Source organism: Chelonoidis abingdonii, chromosome 11, assembly GCF_003597395.2.
Source record: "Chelonoidis abingdonii isolate Lonesome George chromosome 11, CheloAbing_2.0, whole genome shotgun sequence".
NCBI lineage: Eukaryota > Metazoa > Chordata > Testudines > Testudinidae > Chelonoidis > Chelonoidis abingdonii.
In genome coordinates, this window is record NC_133779.1 from 24,121,076 (window position 1) to 24,138,440 (window position 17,365).

At 49.0% G+C, this 17,365-nt stretch overlaps 3 protein-coding genes across 8 annotated transcripts in view; 2 read left to right on the forward strand and 1 right to left on the reverse strand.

The window, feature by feature from the left end:
• Positions 1 to 17,365, reverse strand: part of LOC116816480 (uncharacterized) — a 560,774-nt gene that overhangs the window by 365,559 nt on the left and 177,850 nt on the right. The gene's annotated exons all lie outside the window — the stretch shown is intronic.
• Positions 1 to 17,365, forward strand: part of LOC116821735 (uncharacterized) — a 310,474-nt gene that overhangs the window by 155,082 nt on the left and 138,027 nt on the right. The gene's annotated exons all lie outside the window — the stretch shown is intronic.
• Positions 1 to 17,365, forward strand: part of LOC116821731 (zinc finger protein 264-like) — a 78,806-nt gene that overhangs the window by 44,829 nt on the left and 16,612 nt on the right. For 2 of the 3 annotated variants that reach the window (XM_075070414.1, XM_075070415.1), the window contains exon 2: positions 10,526 to 10,970. The exons of the other annotated variant lie outside the window; for it this stretch is intronic. The gene's annotated coding sequence lies outside the window, so the exon portion shown is untranslated. The remainder of the gene's footprint in view (positions 1 to 10,525; positions 10,971 to 17,365) is intronic. 3 annotated transcript variants of the gene reach the window in all.

The window sequence follows — 17,365 nt, forward strand, 5'->3', positions numbered from 1 at the left end:
CCAAGAGCGAACAACCCCCAAAACAAAGAGCACACAAACAAAGCCTTCCCCCCACCAAGATTTGAAAATATCCTGTCCCCTTATTGGTCCTCTGGGTCAGGTGTCAGCCAGGTTACCTGAGCTTCTTAACTCTTTACAGGTAAAGGGATTTTGGTGTGTCTGGCCAGTCTCTGGCCAGGAAGGATTTTATAGTATTGTACACAGGAAGGCTGTTACCTTTCCCTTTATAGTTATGACAAACCCTGACTGAATGTGTCTCCTGTCCCCATGGCTTGGTTGATCTTTTGAGGAAATGGAGAAGACTGCCTTTGCCTAGCTGTACATTGCTTGCAAAAGAAACAGGCCTTTTTGGTGACAAGTATTGAAAGGAGCCACTAGACAAATGTGAAGACAAGAAAAATGTCCCCATGACTGAACTTGCATCTGTGGATGTTGAAGCCCCAACACAGAGTGCTAAACGCTATATGAGCACGGCTGGTGTCAGAAGAGTCTCTACCAAAGCATCTTTGCACCAGCAGGGACCTCTCTGTGCACAGAACTCCTGGTAGCATGATGGTTGCAAGCAGTGGAGAACTCTATTTCGGCATCTCTTTGTCTGTTTTGTGGTGAACATCTGCAGTGGCTGTTAATAGGCCTCTAGACAGTGATCTTTGGGAAGAGCCAGCTGAAGAGCCTTCCTACTAACCAGGAGAGCCTGGCTTGGCCTCTCAGTTCTTCCTTGCTGAACCTAGTGTGTCTGTTGGCTCCTTTTTTGTATCTCTTTTCATAAAAAGGAAAGATCTGTCAGCACAATCCTTCTAGGTGCTTGTTCAAGACAGAGAGAGCCTTCCTTGCGGCTAAGTCTTGGTATAATGGAGCATGCCTCACCGCTGCAGTGCCTCCTGCTGGCCGTCCTGGGAATTATATGGGCTACTCCAGCTCTGCACAACTCCTAAAGTGGTGAGGGCCACATTACTCTAAAGAAAACAGCTGAGGGCTGAAACCTCCCAGCCCGAGAGAAACACCCCGCCCCAGGGCCGCCCAGCCCTGAGGAAACAAACCCTCCTTCCCTAGCGCAGCCCCACCAAAACAGCTGTGGGCCAAAAAGGAAGGTTGGGGGTGGGGAGATGATACTTTATTTTAAATCAACCAGGGGGGGGCTCCCAGCGAAGATGGCTGGGAACCCTCAAACAGGGTCAAATTAAAGAACCCAGGGACTCCGGCGGCTGGGGAAACCCGGCATGTCAGCTCTAGGTTTTTGATGCCCCAAGCAAAAAAAAATTGCTGCCCCCCGTCCCAGCACCCTGGACTCCCCCTGTACATCACCCTGCTGCCCCAGTCCTGGGCTCTCTCCACCCACCCACCACCCTGCTGCCCAGCGCTGGGCTCCCTTTTCTTCCATCACCAGTGCCCTCCCATACTACGGCTGCTGCTGCCAGTAAGCCCTGGGCTAGGCCCCCTCACCAGTGGCTCCCCCCCCCCACGTCCACACACTCCCTGCTGCCCACCAAGCCACATCTGGTCCCCCCGAGCAGTGCTCAGAACATTGCCCCAAACAACCCACGCCCACACTCCTCCACACCTCCTGCCAGCCCAGCCCTGGGTCACTGGTAACATCTCCCAGGGAGGGTCATTCAGCAGGAATTTTGGAATGTGCACACAAACACAAGACAAATTAGGTTCCCATATGTTACAGAGCTGCGTCAGTAAAGTGGAACAATTTTTCAGCTTGTGTGATTGGAGGATATCTGTGGATGCATATTATGAAGACTGGTCCTCCATAAATGAGGAAAGTTGAGGGGCCTTATATTCTTTTGTTCCACTCTTTGTTTCTATGGGGAATTTTGCCAGTGCATATCACTCTTCCTTTTAAACAAACAAAAGGCAATGGCTGTTGAAAATAGCATTCCAGTCCTAATAAGCATTCTTGCTCATTTATCCTACTTTTCTACAGCCAGTTACAGTGGACCAGTGTATTTGATTTGGGAGAAATGAGTAACAGCTGCCAAACTGAGCTTGAGCACTACTTGAATTTTGCAGGGTGTTCAATCTGGAAGGCAGGTTGCTTGTGGGGGGGTGCTGGAGACTCCAACGGGGAGCATGCCAGCAACGTGTTGGAGCTGCACGGAGCCAGACACGCTGGTCTGAGTGGCTACGGATAAACGGGGCTGGAGGCTGGAATAAGGGGTAAGGATTCTGCTTGCAATGCCCAATACATATACAGGCCCAAAATGCTGTTAGACCTTCTTGGCAACAAGGTGCAGGACACTGTGACTCATATCCAGCTTTCGTCACACTGTACCCTAGGTTTTCTGCAAACCGTTTCCTAAACATTCAGTCCCTAGTCTAACAGTGTAATGGGATTCTATCCTCTAAGTGCAGGACTTTGCCCTCAAAAAACACTTGTCCTTGTTGAACTCATCAGGTTTCTTTGCCCAATCTCTCTAATTTGTCTAGGTTCCTCTGTATCCATCCCTACTCCATGCGTACCTACCATTTCTCCCAGTTAGTGTCATCTACAACTTGCTGAGGTGCAGTCACGCCATCCTCCAGATCATTAATGAAAGATATTGAATAAAATCAGCCCCAGAACTGGACTCTTGGGCACTCCACTTGAAACCAGCTGCAAATAATTTCATCACATGATCCCTCGGTCTGTGTTATGTGAATGGGGTAAATAACACTTCCTATTTCACTTTCTCTCACACCTGTCATAATTTTATAGACCTCTATCATATCCCACCTCCTGAGTCATCTACTCTTTTTCCTCAAGCTGGACGTTCCATCATTTCTATCTCTCCTCATGGGGAAGCTGTTTCATAACCCATCATTCATTTTGTTGTCTTCTCTTCACCAATTATCCTTTTTTTGATGGGGTGACCCAGAACTCCACAGTATTTAAGGTGGCACACCATGGGTTAATATAGTGGCCATATGATTTTCTGCCTTAGAATATGAAGGTTGGAAGAGATCTCCAGGAGATCATCTAGTCCAGATCCCCCTGCTCAAAGCAGGACAACTTCCCAGACACATTTTTGCCCTAGATCACCTAAATGTGTCCCCTTCAAGAATTGAACTCACAACTCTGGGTTTGCAGGTCAGCTAATACTCAACATTGAGCTATCCCTTCCCACTTACTACTTACCACTTCCCCGAATGGTTCCTAACATTTGGTTAGCTTTCTTTTGAAGGTCACTGCATAATGAGGGAGGGAGAAGTGAGTACGTCCTCTACTTACCAGAGAAGAGCTAATAATGGATGACTCAACAAGACGAAGTGTTAATGCTTTTTTTACATTCACTAAAAGTATGTAATTGTGAGCAGATACTTAATTATTCTTAACCAAGAGGGGTAAGGAACAGAAACAACAATGGGGAAATAAGAGTTAATAAATTAATTTATGTATATTTTTTTCAAAGTCAGCAGGGCCTAATGAAATTCATCCTGGGCTACTCAGGAACTAGCTGAAGCAATGGAACACGTTAACAATGATCTGACAACTCCGGGAGGATGGTGAGGTCCCACAAGACTGGAGAAGGGCAAACATAAAACCTGTCTTCCAAAAAGGGAACAACGAAGACCTGGGGAACAGAGGCCAGTCAAGCCTAGTTTAGATACCCAGAAAGAAAATGTATTAAACAATCAATGTATGAGCACCTAGAGGATAATAAAGTGATAAGTTATAGCCAGCCTAGATTATCGAATACAAACAATGCCAAACCAATCTAATTCCTGCTTTAACAGGGGTACTGACCTTATGACACTGTAGACATGACATATCTTAATTTTAGTAAGACTTTTGACAGAAGACCCCATGACATTCTCATCAGCTAACAAGAGAAATGTCATGTACTTGAAAGTCTGTACTCAAAGAGTAATTATTAATGGCTCGCTGACAAAATGGGAGGATGTATCTAATGCAGTCCCACAGGAGCCAATCCTCACTCTGGTACCACTCAATATTTTTATTAATGACTTGGATAATGGAATGGAGAGTGTGCTTATTAAATTTGAGGATGACACCAAGCTGGGAAGAGTTGCAAACAGGTTGGAGAACAGGATTAGAATTCAAAATGACCTTTGTAAATTAGAGAATTGAGCTGAAAGAACAAGATTAAATTCAGTAAAGACAAGTGCAAAGTACTACATTTTAGGGAGGGGAAAATCCAATGCACAACTACAAACTAGGGAATAACTGGCTAGGGGGTAGTATTACTCAAAAGGATCTGGGGGTTATAGTGGGTCACAGACTGAATCTGAGCCAGCCCTGTGACTCAGTTGTGACGAAGGCTAGTTCAGTACTGGAATAAGTTACCAAGGGAGGTTTTTAAGGACAGGTTGGACAAACATCTCAGTGTTGGGGGCTGGACTAGATTACCCCTCATTGTTCATTCCAGCCCAACAGTTCTACGATTCTATTCTGGGGAAACATTTGGTCATTTTATTACACCACTGACCCGGCCCACCACACTAGCACTAAACAACGGAGACATTTTGAAACCCTCCCAATAATAAAGTCTGGGAACCAAATATGAGACAAGAGCAGAATAAAAGGAGTAACGTGGGGGATTTCCCCTGACATTGTCCCCAGGGCAGCACACTCCCACAGCCGGGCCACAGAGAGAGTCAGGAATTGACTTTTCCTCTCCCTGCACCTCACCTTGTTGCAGTAAGTTGGGGGGGGGGGGCAGGTTAGAAATCTGGGAATCTCTCTTCCCCAATTATTTCTCTCACTGCCCCTATCAATTTCTCTCTCTCTTTTCTCCTTGTGTTTCCCCACCTCCTGTCCTTCCCCCTCTGGCAGACAGCCAGCCATTCCTGGGTGTCCGCTCTCCTATGGCTGGATCAGCTCTTGCAATTGCTAAGGGGAGGAGAGATGTGAGGTGACGAGGGGCTATTTGTGCAGAGTCACTTTCATGCCCATCCCCAGCACGTTCCCTGGAGTATCTGGCTCAGATGTTGATGTGGGCAGAGCCTAGGGCTGGCCCATGGAGCTAATTACAGCTGGGGAAAGTCCTCATCTTGCCTGGGCACAGAGGAAGCTTCACTCCAAGTCACTTCCAAGCCCAGACCCCCACAGGGGGAGCAGCAGCTGCTCAGTCTGGGCTCCCAGATCACAATGCAGGCAGCAGTGTCTCACTCAGGAAGCTCAACCCCAATATCCTGAGGGGAGAGAGAGTCAGACAGAAACTGAGGGCTTTCCCTTCCCCCCTTTAGCAACAACTGAAACCCCCTCCCCACAGGGACATATCCTGATTTTATTTGCCCCCAAGTTAATCTGGAGTCACTCCATGTTCTTCCTTGAAGTGTCTCTTGATTAAAACTGGTCTCAGTGAGACCAGAAACATGGCTCAGGAGGGAGGAGGCCAGAGTCCTTTCCTCCTCCCTCACCCCTTCTTCTGAGAAGGATTCACAGCAACAGTTTTCCCTCCAAAACCTGAAGTTTCAGCAGTTCTGAAAATGAGGAGAGAAGCAAAGCCTGTCGTGATTTCATTTCAATAATTGATAAATGGATAGAAAGTTATCAGCAGCCCCTGCCAGCCATTCACACAGGTGGGGGGAGCCCTGGCCGATGCTTCTTTAACAGGAGAATGGATGGCACGGAGGAGACAAATTTAAGAAATTTCCATGCCTGGTGACTGGCAGATAATGGCCAATAGGGACCCATCCCAGAGACGACATCTCAGCACTGGGCGAAGCAACCCCTCGTGGAGACCATTGATCATGGGGGTTTGGGATACTGCTGGTGAACGTAGTGAGGGGCTAATACAGTAGCAGGGAGATTCTCAGCCACTCTGGGTCCAGCCTGGGCAGCAAGGAGCCAGGCACAGACTGAGCCCCCGTCCTGTGCTCCCCGAAGAAAAGGGTCCAGCCAACTGTCCTGTGAGCAGATTAGAGACACCCGTGGGTAGCAGGAATCCTAGGCAAGGGTAGGTTGTGCCTTCCCAAACAGCCTAGCATGGCCCCACCCACACTCCACCTCCAGGCCAGGCCTCCTCTGGTTCCTTTCCCAGAGCGCTCTGCCTTGGCTGGTCGGCCTGCCCCCACTCAGGGAGTCAGGGCAGCTGGTGCTAAGGTCGCATCGGTCGGAGCCCCAGGGTAGCCACCCCACCTGGCCACCCAAAGCCCCCCCTCGCACAAGGAGCTCTGCATACCGGGGCCGAAAGCACAGTTGACTGCAGGGGTGCTCTGGGCTCCTGGCAGAGGCTGAAGAAGGGGGACCTCCCCCAATGGCCGGATCACCAGCCGCCCATGGAGACACCCTTCCGCCAAACAGAGGGAGATCTCTGGCTTTGATGTGTATTAAATATGGGGCAAATTACTTTCATCAGCAAACATTTTAATGGAGGTAAAGGAGGAGAGAGATGAGTCTTAAATGAGAGGGGAAAGTTGATCATTTCAAACACTGTAACTGCCAGGATGGTGAATGAGTCAAGACAACAAATTCCCTCCAAAACAAGAGAAGTTGCTGCAACTAAACGTGGTAACATCTCCAAACCTGAGATGCTTTTTAATAAACATTTGATAATTACATGGAAAAAGGGAAAATCTGACAGCTTGACATCAGTGTTCAGTCCTTAAAATGACAAGGGTGGAAATCCGGGGAATTTTTGATGAATTTTCATAAAATAGAAAGGAAAGTGGAAAAGTGTAAGGGATTTTACACTGATAGTCAATAGTAGGTAAAGAGGTAGAATTTGAATGAATTTCATGTTATTGACAAATCAAAAGAAAATTGAAAACCTGCAAAAAATTTCTATCAATATTCAAGAATTTGAGTAAAGGCTAAAATCAGAGGATATTTTATGTTAATATTTTATAATTAGAAAGACGGCAAAAATAAATCTTAGAGACTATTAAATTAGTAACACATAACTAGAGAGAAAGCCAGGGAAAAGTTTGCGATATTTTAGAATATTCTCCTGAAGAAGAGCTCTGTGTAGCTCAGAGATTTGTCTCTCTGACCAACTGAAGTGGCTCCAATGAAAAGTATTACCTCACCCACCTTGTCTTTCTAATTGCAAAGCAATGCACATTGGAGAGAAAAACTGCAGCTACTTATACCTTGGGGGTAAATTAACTATCAACTGTAGTCCATAGATCCAGCGTTAACATTTATTTTATGCAGCAGTAATGCAAGGAATCTACAGGCTTGTATCCGGTAAGATATTGGCTTCAGCAGTTAGCGTAAGGTTTGAGGTCTATGAACTCTGGCACAGATACCTCGCCTAAGGGTCATCCCTAAGTTTTGGGGAACTGGAAATAGAGTGTCTGAGGGGGGAATTTGGCCCACGATGACACTTGCCAACCACAGGAACACGAGCTAACGCTGGCTTTTGGATAAAAACGTCCGCAGATACCTCACCGCAACAGTACCATGGCGACAAATATGATAAGTTGTATGAATGGTCTCACTAATCCAGGAGAAGAGAGAGATTTAGGAAGGTACCAAGATGATGGCTACTGGTGAGGAGGAGGAAGATCATTGGGATGAGGAAGATAATGGTGAACATTTCAGGTTGTTCGGCAAGGGATGATGGGAGTACATGGATGTTCAGATTTACATTCTATATTATCTCTATCTTACTGAGTTACAGTGTTTGTGACTGCTAAATGAATTATTAAACTACTGTAAATATGAAAGCATTCCTATAATGAGTGTTGCAACTATGTACTGAATTTAATAATACTGAGCCTGATCTTGAGACAAGAACCTGTCAACCCTCAAAGTGATAACTGGGAATTCTTAGTAATCAATATAATTAATGCATAAGCCAAAGATCAGGCTACACAACTCAAGAAAAGGACCTGCATGTTGCTGTAGACAGCTCAGTGAAAAAGTCCACTCTCGCAACTGCCACCAAAAAACCTAAAAACATGGTAGAATTTGGGATGGAGAATAACATCAAATGTTTGTATATAAATCAAGGGGGCGGCCTCTAATATCTGGGGACCATCATGGCTACTACAGCACTGTACACAGGATATTTTATATCTATCTTTGAGAATTGATGAGGAAATAGGTCAAAAAAAGAAATATTTGATAATATGACAGAAAACAACCAAGATCTGAAGGGATTTTCTATTGATATGTAATATGTGAGAAAATTGGGACAGTTTGATGGGTCTGTCTATAGAAGTTCAACACACACACACAGACAGTAATGGTCCCCCCTCCACCAGCACCATTCCCAGAAATTCCTTTGTGAAGGTGTTTTAAGAAGGCCAGGGAGAGGGTCTGGAGCAGGAATGCTCCCTGAGAGTGGGAAGGGGCGGCAGTGTGGGATGGACAGGGGACAGGCAACTGGTGGCTGTGGGGAGCTGTATGGGAAAGCTGGGGGTGGGGGCAGCAACTGGGACTGGTTACTCCACTGAGAACGCTCACTTCTCCCTTCCTCTCCTGTGTCCTGTTCCTGGCAGAGACTGGCCGCCCTGTCCCACCCCAGAGCCAGCCCTGTTCCCAGGCTCCCCCTAAACTGCACCCACTAATCCCTTTCCAGTTTGGGGAAGAGTGAGGCGCAGTACAGCTGAAATGAAACCCCTGCCCTTACCTGAAGCTGAAAGAGCGGAAGCCAGGCCCACGGGGCAACGGCTGGGAGATTATTCTGGCTCTCCTGGGCCGGAAGTGACGTTAAGACGGAGCGGCGGCGAGCCGAGGCTGCGAACGGCGAGGGGTCGCTGCGGCTCTGCCGGCGCGCGCGGGGGCGTTGGAGCCTCTCCTACGTCCGGGCCGAGAAGGGTTTGTGCCGTTGGGGCGTCGCATGCGCAAAATCGCGGCGGGAGAGCCCTGCATTACCCCCCCGTGCCCGGCCCGGGCCCTCCCGCTGGATGCCGCCCTGGGCCCGCCCCGGCTCTGCCCGCCCCGCTTGCGGAGCTGCCAGCCTCCAGGTCCCGAGCGACCCCGGGGCGGGGCGGCCGGCGTGACTCTGCCATGCCGGGGGGGGACCGGCATTCGCAGCGGCCGATCTGCGTCCGGGGGGCCCGGGCCCACTGGGGTCCCTGCGTGGGCCGGGCCGGCCGGGGGGGTGAGACCGGCGGGGCTGGAAAGGGCGGGGGGGAAATGTCTGTGCAGACCCGGAACATGGAGCGGGGGGGGGGGGAGCAGGTGACCCCCCGAGGAGCGGGAGAGAAAGGGGGGGCGGAGATCCCCCCGATTAACCGCTGACCCCCCAGTGGGGACCCCCCGCCCCCCGCCTCCCCCTTTCTCCCTAGAGAGCAACGAGCCCCCCCAAGGGTGAACCCCCCAACCCTGAGAAGTTCCCCTGTTCCCTCCCACCATATCACGGTATCCAAAATACAATCAGCTCTTGTAAGGTGATAAATACTACCATCAGTGCCCCATTTCTCTCCCCTCGCCAGTGGCGGAGGCGGGCGAGCCGGGCTGCGAACGCGAGGGGTCGCTGCGGCTCTGCCTGGCTCGCGCGGGGCCAGGTTGGAGCCTCTCCCGGGCCGGAGAAGGGTTTGGTGCCGTTGGGGCTTCTGGGCATGCGCAGATCGCGTGCGGGAGAGCCCTTTGCATTAACCCCCCCGTTGCCCGGCCCGGGCCCTGCTCCCGCTGGAGCCGACGCCGTGGGCCGCCCCGGGCTCTGCCCGCCCCGCTGCGGAGCTGCAGCCTCCAGGTCCGGAGCGAGCCCGGGGGCGGGGCTCCGGGCGCCGGGCGGTGACTTCTGCCCCCAGTGTCCGGGGGGGGACCCGGCATCTCGCAGCGCCGGGATCTGCTCCGGGGGCCGGGCCCCACTGGGGTCCCTGCGTGGGGCCGGCGCGTGGCCGGGGGGTGAGACCGGGCGGGGCTGGGAAAGGGGGGGGGAAATGTCTGTGCAGCCCGGACCATGGCGGGGGGGGGGGAGCAGGTGACCCCCGAAGGAGCGGGGAGAGAAAGGGGGGTGCTGAGATCCCTCTCGGATTTTACCGCTGCCCCCCCCCGTGGGGACCCCCCTCCCCCCCCGTCCTGCCCCCTTTCTCCCTAGAGAGCAACGAGCCCCCCCCCCCAGGGTGACCCCCCCAACCCCTGAGAAGTTCCCTGTTCCCCTCCCCCCCATCGTGCCCCATTTCTCTCTCCCTTCGCCAGTGCCAGTTCAAATCTCAGGTTTGGGGGGTTTCCCCCCATTTTCACCTGCAGGGATTTGTCCTTGTGCGGGTGGGAAATGGTTCCCCCCAGTGATTTCTGAACTGGGCAGAGGGTGAATGGGCAGAGGCTGGGGGGGCCCTGAGACAGGGACGCCTCTGGGCTGGGCTGGGGGGGCCCCTCTCTGCTGGCAACAGGGCGTGGAAAGTGACCTGCAGACTCCAGCCTCACTCCGTTCCCAGGGCTCCCTGCTGTCCGTGTGAATGTGAGGCAAGAAGAATCCATCCCGTTCTGTTGTTGATTGAATTTTGCTGTATAATCCCCTCAAATTTCTAATCTTTTCTCTTGAACTGTTGAGTGGTAACACAAAACTTCCCCAGATGTTCGTCCTTCTCTCTTATATTGGCAAATATTTAGTTTCTCCTCAGTTCTGAAATATTGATACCAAATGCTTAAAAATCTTCCTGCTTTTTTCTCCAGGTGTCCTTGCCTTGCCTGAGATTAGGTCCTGCCGTTTGTAGGCACTGCACAAACCCTAACCAAGTTTGGGGCAGTGCCTGTGCCAGGAATTGCACAGACCCCTACAGAGAGCAGGGATCTTGTTGTGCCGGGTGCTACAGTGACCGTGACTGAGCTCCTGGCCCCTGTTGTGCCAGGCCCTGCATAAAGACCAAGTGAAATCAGGCTCCCGTTGTGGCAGGTGCTGCAGAGACAACAAACAAAATCAGGGATCTTCTTGTTCCAGGAGCTGCAGAGCCCCCAACTGAGATCTGGACCCTGTTCTGCTAGGCACTGCGGAGACCCCAATTGAGATCTGGGCCCTGTTCTGCCAGGTGCTGCAGAGACCCCAACAGAGGTCGGATCCCACTGTTGTGACAGGTGCTGTGGAGACCGCAGCTGACATCAGGCCCCCCCATTGTGCCAGGTAAAGCTGAGATCTGGATTGAGATCAGTCCCTCCCCACCCCGTTTATGCCAGGCAGCAGAGGACTGTGGCCCAGATAGCTGTCTCCATTGTTCGGGTTACTTGAGACACCTCAACTGAGATCTGTGTCCCTGTTGGACCTGGCATTTCAATTATCCTGAGCCAGATCATGCCCCACCACTGTACGGGGGCACTGCACAGACCCTGACTGAGATCCTGCCCCCACATTTTGCCAGATGCTGCAGGGACTCCAAACAAAATCAGGGATCCTGTAATGCCTGGAGTTGCAGAGCCCTCGACTGAGACCAGGCACCTTGTTGTGCAGGGCTTTCCACAGACATTGACCAAGATCAGGGTCCCCGTTGTGACAGGTGCTGAACAGACACCAAGGGAATCTCTACCATAGAATCATAGAATATCAGGGTTTGAAGGGATCTCAGGAGGTCATCTAGTCCAATCCCCTGCTCAAAGCAGGACCAATTCCCAACTAAATCATCCCAGCCAGGGCTTTATCAAGCCTGACCTTAAAAACTCCTAAGGAAGGAGATTCCACCACCTCCCTAGGGAACCATTCTAGTGCTTCACCACTCTCCTCATAAGTCATGTGCTGCAGTCCCCTAATCATTTTTGTTGCCCTTCGCTGCACTCTTTCCAATTTTTCCACATCCTTCTTTGTAGTGTGGGGGCCAAGCTGGACACAGTGCTCCAGATGAGGCCTCACCAATGTCAATAGAGGGGATGATCACGTCCCTCGATCTGCTGGCAGTGCCCGTACGTATACAGCCCAAATGCCATTAGCCTTCTTTGGCAACAAGGGCACACTGTTGACTCATATCCAGCTTCTCGCGTCACTGTAATCCCTGTCCTTTTCTGCAGAACTGCTTCCTAACCATATTGTCCCTAGTCTGTAACGGTGAATGGATTCTTCTGACCTAGTGCCAGACTCTGCATTTGCCTTGTTGACTCACTCGGTGTTTTTTGGCCCAATCCTCTAATTTGTCTAGTTCTCTGTATCCTATCCTTACCCTCAGTGATATCTACCACTCCTCCCGTTTTAGTTCATCTACAAACTTGCTGAGGTGCAGTCTAACACGCTCCTCCAGTCATTAATACCGATATTGGAATAAAATCGGCCCAGGACTGACTTCTTGGGCAACTCCGCTTGAAACAGCTGCTAGCTAGACATGGAGACATTGATCATACCCATTGAGTCCGATGATCTAACCGCTTTCTGTCACCTTATAATCCATTCATCCAGCCCTACTTCTTTTCACTTGCTGGCAAGAATACTGGGGAGGACCTATCCAAAGTTTTGCTAGTCAAGGAATAACACGTCCACTGCTTTCCTTCATCACAGACCCAGTTATCTCCCTATAGAAGATATTAAGTTAGTCAGGTATTGACTTCCTTGGTGAATCCATGCTGACTGTCCTGATCCTTGTTCTCCTCTGCGTGCTTCAGATTGTTCCCTGAGGACCTGCTCCATTGATTTTTCCAGGGACTGAGGTGAGGTGACTGGCCTGTAGTTCCCCGGTCCTCCTCTTCCCTTTTTTAAAGATAGGTCGACATTAGCCTTTTTCCAGTCATCGGGACCTCCCCGTTCACTCATGAGTTTTCAAAGATAATGGCCCTGGCTCTGCAATCACTCCGCCAACTCCTGGGCACCTTGGATGCAGCGCGCCCAGTCCCATGAATTGTGCTCATCCAGTTTTTCTAATAGTCCTGAACCACTTTTTTTCTTCACAGAGGCTGGTCACCTCCTCCCCATAACTGTGTGCGCCCAGTGGCGCAGTCTGGAGCTGACCTTTTTGCGAAGCAGAGGCAAAAAAAAAGCATGATACATTAGCTTTTTCCACTATCCTCTGTCACTAGGTTGCCTCCCTTATTCAGTAAGGGGCCCACACTTCCTTGACTTTCTTTGTGCTACGTACTGAAGAACCTTCTTGTTCCTCTTAACACTCTCTTGCTGCAACTCAAGTGTGATGGCCTTCCGCGATCACTCCTGCATGACTGAGCAATTTTTACTCTCCCTGGTCTTTGTCAGTCTTTCACTTCTTGTAGCTTCTTTTGTGTTAGATCAGCAAGGATTTCACATTAAGCCAAGCCAGTCGCATGCCATATTCTTTCTACACATTGTGGATGTTTGTGTCTCGCCCCCTCAATAAGGATTTTAAATACAGCCATCTCTCTCTGGACTCCTTTCCCCTAGTCTATTCTCTAGGAGATCCTGCCCGTCAGTTCTGAGGGAGTCAATTTGCTCTTTCTGAAGTTCTAGGTCCGTATTCCCGCTGTTCTCTTCTTTCCTTGTGTCAGGATCTGAACTCGACCATCTCTTGGTCACTGCCTCCCAGGTTCCCATCCACTTTTGCTTCCCCTACTAACTCTTCTCTGTTTGTGAGCAGCAATGTCAAGAAGAGCTCTGCCCTAGTTGGTTCTTTCAGCACTTGGTCCAGGAAATTGTCCCTACATTTTCCAAACTTCCTGGATTGTCTGTGCGCTGCTGTATTGCTCTCCCCAGCAGATATCAGGGTGATTAAGTCTCCATGAGAACCAGGGTCTGTGATCTAGTAATCTCTTACTAGTTTGCCGGAAGAACGCCTCGTCACCTCATCCCCTTCTTGTGGTCTATAGCAGGTTCCACACCATCAGCCTTGTTGCTCACACTTCTAAACTTAATCCAGAGACTCTCCGTTTTTCTGCAGTTCATACTGGAGGCTCTTGAGCGCATACCTGCTCTCTTACATACAGTGCAACTCCCTCACCTTTTCTGCCCTGCCTGTCCTTCCTGAACAGTTTATATCCATCCATGACCGTACTCCAGTCATGTGAGTTATCCCACCAATTCTCTGTTATTCCAATCACATCATAGTTCCTTGACTGTGCCAGGACTTCCAGTTCTCCCTGCTTGTTTCCCATACTTCTTGCATTAGTGTCTAGGCACTTAAGATAACTCGCTGATTGTCCTGCTTTCTCAGTCTGAGACAGGAGTCCTCCTCTCTTGCGCTCTCCTTCTCCTGCTTCCTCCCAGTATCCCATTTCCCCACTTACCTCAGGGATTTGGTCTCCTTCCCCCGGTGAACCTAGTTTAAAGATTCCAGACAAGTTGGATTCCAGACAAGTGATTTCCATAAAGTTTTAGAATTTGTTTGGGGAGAGGTATTGGAAACTGTTAAGGCCAGATCTTTTCTATCTGGTATAGTTTCAGCTATTCAGAGTATTCCCATTGACTCAGAAGTAGCAAGCACAACGTGTGGTGTTAAGTGTTTTGTGGGATGAAGACCTTATTTGCAAACTCTTTTGAAGCAGGGATCTGTCTGCAAACTTCAAAGCCATGTGTCAGTGTGCTCCAGGGCTTGTACTCTTTGAGTGGACACACACACCCTTCACCTGTTTCTACAGGGCTCTGTTGCACTTGCATAGCATGAGTCTTAATCACTCATTTAAAATACCCATAACAACCAGTTGATGTTTTACTTCCCTTGGTATTTTCAGTGTTGTCACTTGTTTGTTTGTGGTTTTGTTTGCTGTGTTGCTTTATTACTTATTTTTACTGTTCTATTTGTGTGAAATATTCATCAAATTAAGAATTGGCATCCCATAGAAATGGTATGAACCTGAGTGAATACCTTTTACTCTCCTTTCCAGTATCAGAAAATATTGTATTAATATTTGCGATGAGAGCATGACTGTTTCTAGTTGACTCATAGATTTGTTTAGCATCTTAAAGCTGAGCTGTGTGCGCATTACTATGCATTCAAGAGGGATAGTTTTGTGAACTGCAAAAGTCCAGTGCATGCTAGTGTTTTGGCAGATGTTTCATTTTTTTGAGAGTAGCTTTCTCTGAAGATTTAGTGTTCTATGGTAGGATTAGGTTATTAAATTGGGTCTCTGGTGGATATTTTTAATGCTTTGACTGTGTTTTATTTCTATAGCAGTTTTCAGTATGCCACATTTTGGTGTGTTTACTAGCTTGAGTTGTTAGGAAGGATACATGTACTCCAAGCGCAGTGTTAATTTTCTTTTTATTTGATTTCATGTTAAACATTTTAAGCAGTGCACCTTAATAATTATCCCTTGTTTTAATATTCTTTCTTCTTCTTTCATTCCTATGAACTGTTTAAAAATATATATTATATCTAGGGTTTCTGTTTGTACTGGTGGCGCACATCCACACGGGACCTCAATATTGGTGGGGCACATTATTCATTCTGCACATGGATGGAAAAAATTAGCGGGAATGTTGATGACGACTCTCTTGGGTGGATGGGCCAATCCTGGGGCCCATTACCTCTCGGTGATTGATTTCCATTCCAAGACCATAAAGTAGATTTTCAATATAAATCCTTTGTTCCTTACATATACCCCGTACGTTGATCTCTCAGTCATTGAGTCTTGACCAGTTATGAGCTTTTTGTAGATGCCTCTGTCAGAGTCATTGGGTCAGTGCTCTGGAACTACTGTGTGTGAAGCCAGTCAGGACTCTGGGGGAGCCTCCTCTCTCTGAGCGTACAGTCTCGAGGGCAGAAGCTTACACAAGTTCGACCTTCCCAGGTCTGACCTCAGAGCATTCAGCATCCCCAGCCACACTGTGTGCTTCCTGCAGTGAGTTCCCCCGGATGGGGCTCCTGAGGATGCCAGAAAGCCCTGCACCCCAACTCCACAGTCAGACATGACTCTCAGTCAGCCAGTAAAACAGAAGGTTTATTAGGCGACAGGAACACAGCATAGAACAGAGCTTGCTATCACAGAAATCAGTGACTTTCAGCCAAGTCCATCTTGGGAGTCCTGGGCCAGATGCCCTGGACTCCTCCTCTTCCAGTCCCCCCCACGCAGATTTCCTGCTCCAACACCCCCCTGTTGCTCTTCCTCCATCTCCTTGTCTTACTTCCCAGGCAAAAGGTGTCATCTGGTTGCACCCCTCTCCTGGGTCTCAGTTTACATAAGTGCAGGCAGCTGGGAAGCTTCACCTGCCCCTAGGGCCTCAGCAAAAATCACACACCCAATTCCCTCCACCAAAGTATTGGTGCAGCACACTGGCAAACTGAGGTACACACATTTATTAGTATAGGACAGTAAGACTCATATGTGACATCATAAAATGAATAAACCCCCACTTTGTCACAGCCTCAAATGATCTCCCCTATAGGTAAATACCCTCTAAGAGATCGCTTGATGATTACATGTTCTGTTTGTTCCCTCTGAAGCACCTGGGATTGGCCACCGATCTAGATGGACCTTTGGTCTGCTGCAGTGGGCTGTTCTTATATTCAGTCTCTATCAGGAGTATCTACTCATTTGGACTCACTGGGGAGCCACAGAAAGAAACAAGGTGTGCTGAGGCAAGAAGGCCCAGTCTCCGAGCCCGCGAGGTCACGTTTGTCAAAAGCTAAACTTAAGCCCAGCCCATGAAAGGGGGCACTCCCAGGAGAGACTGTATAAAGGCTGGAACATCAAACAACTTTGTAAACCTGAAACAGCTGCCTTGGGGACACTGGCAGGGAGAACCCCCCAAAGTGACTCCTTTGATTCTGCTCTTCTCTCCTTTGGTTCATAGAATCATAGAACTGGAAGGGACCTCGAGAGGTCATCTAGTCTAGTCCCCTGCACTCAAGGCAGGACTAAGTGTAATCTAGACCATCCCTGACAGGTGTTTGTCCATCTTGCTCTTAAATATCCCCCAATGATGGAGATTCCACAACCTCCCTAGGCAATTTATTCCAGTGCTTAACCACTCTGACAGTTAGGGAGTTTTTCCTAATGTCCAACCTAAACCGTTCTTGCTGCAATTTAAGCCCATTACTTCTTGTCCTATCCTCAGAGGCTAAAAAGAACTATTTTTCTCCCTCCTCCTTGTAACAACCTTTTATGTACTTGAAAACTGTTATCTTGTCCCCTTTCAGTCTTCTCTTCTCCAGACTAAACAAACCCAATTTTTTCAACCTTGCCTCAGAGCTCATGTTTCCTAGACCTTCAGTCATTTTTGTTGCTCTTCTTTGGACTTTCACCAATTTGTCTTTCCTGAAATGTGGCCCCCAGAACTGGACACAATACTCCACTTGAGGCCTAATCAGCATGGAGTAGACGGGAAGAATTTCTTCTTGTGTCTTGCTTACAGTACTGCTGGTAATACATCCCAGAATGATGTTCGCTTTTTTTGCACTGTTGACTCATATTTAGCTTGTGATCCACTATGACCCCCAGATCCCTTTCCACAGCACTCCTTCCTAGGCAGTCATTTCCCATCTGTATGTGTGCAACTGATGGTTCCTTCCTAAGTGGAGTACTTTGCATTTGCCCTTATTGAATTTCATCCTATCTACTTCAGACCATTTCTCCAGTTTATTTTCCAAAGCACTTGTAACCCTCCATCTTGGTATCGTCCGCAAACTTGATAAG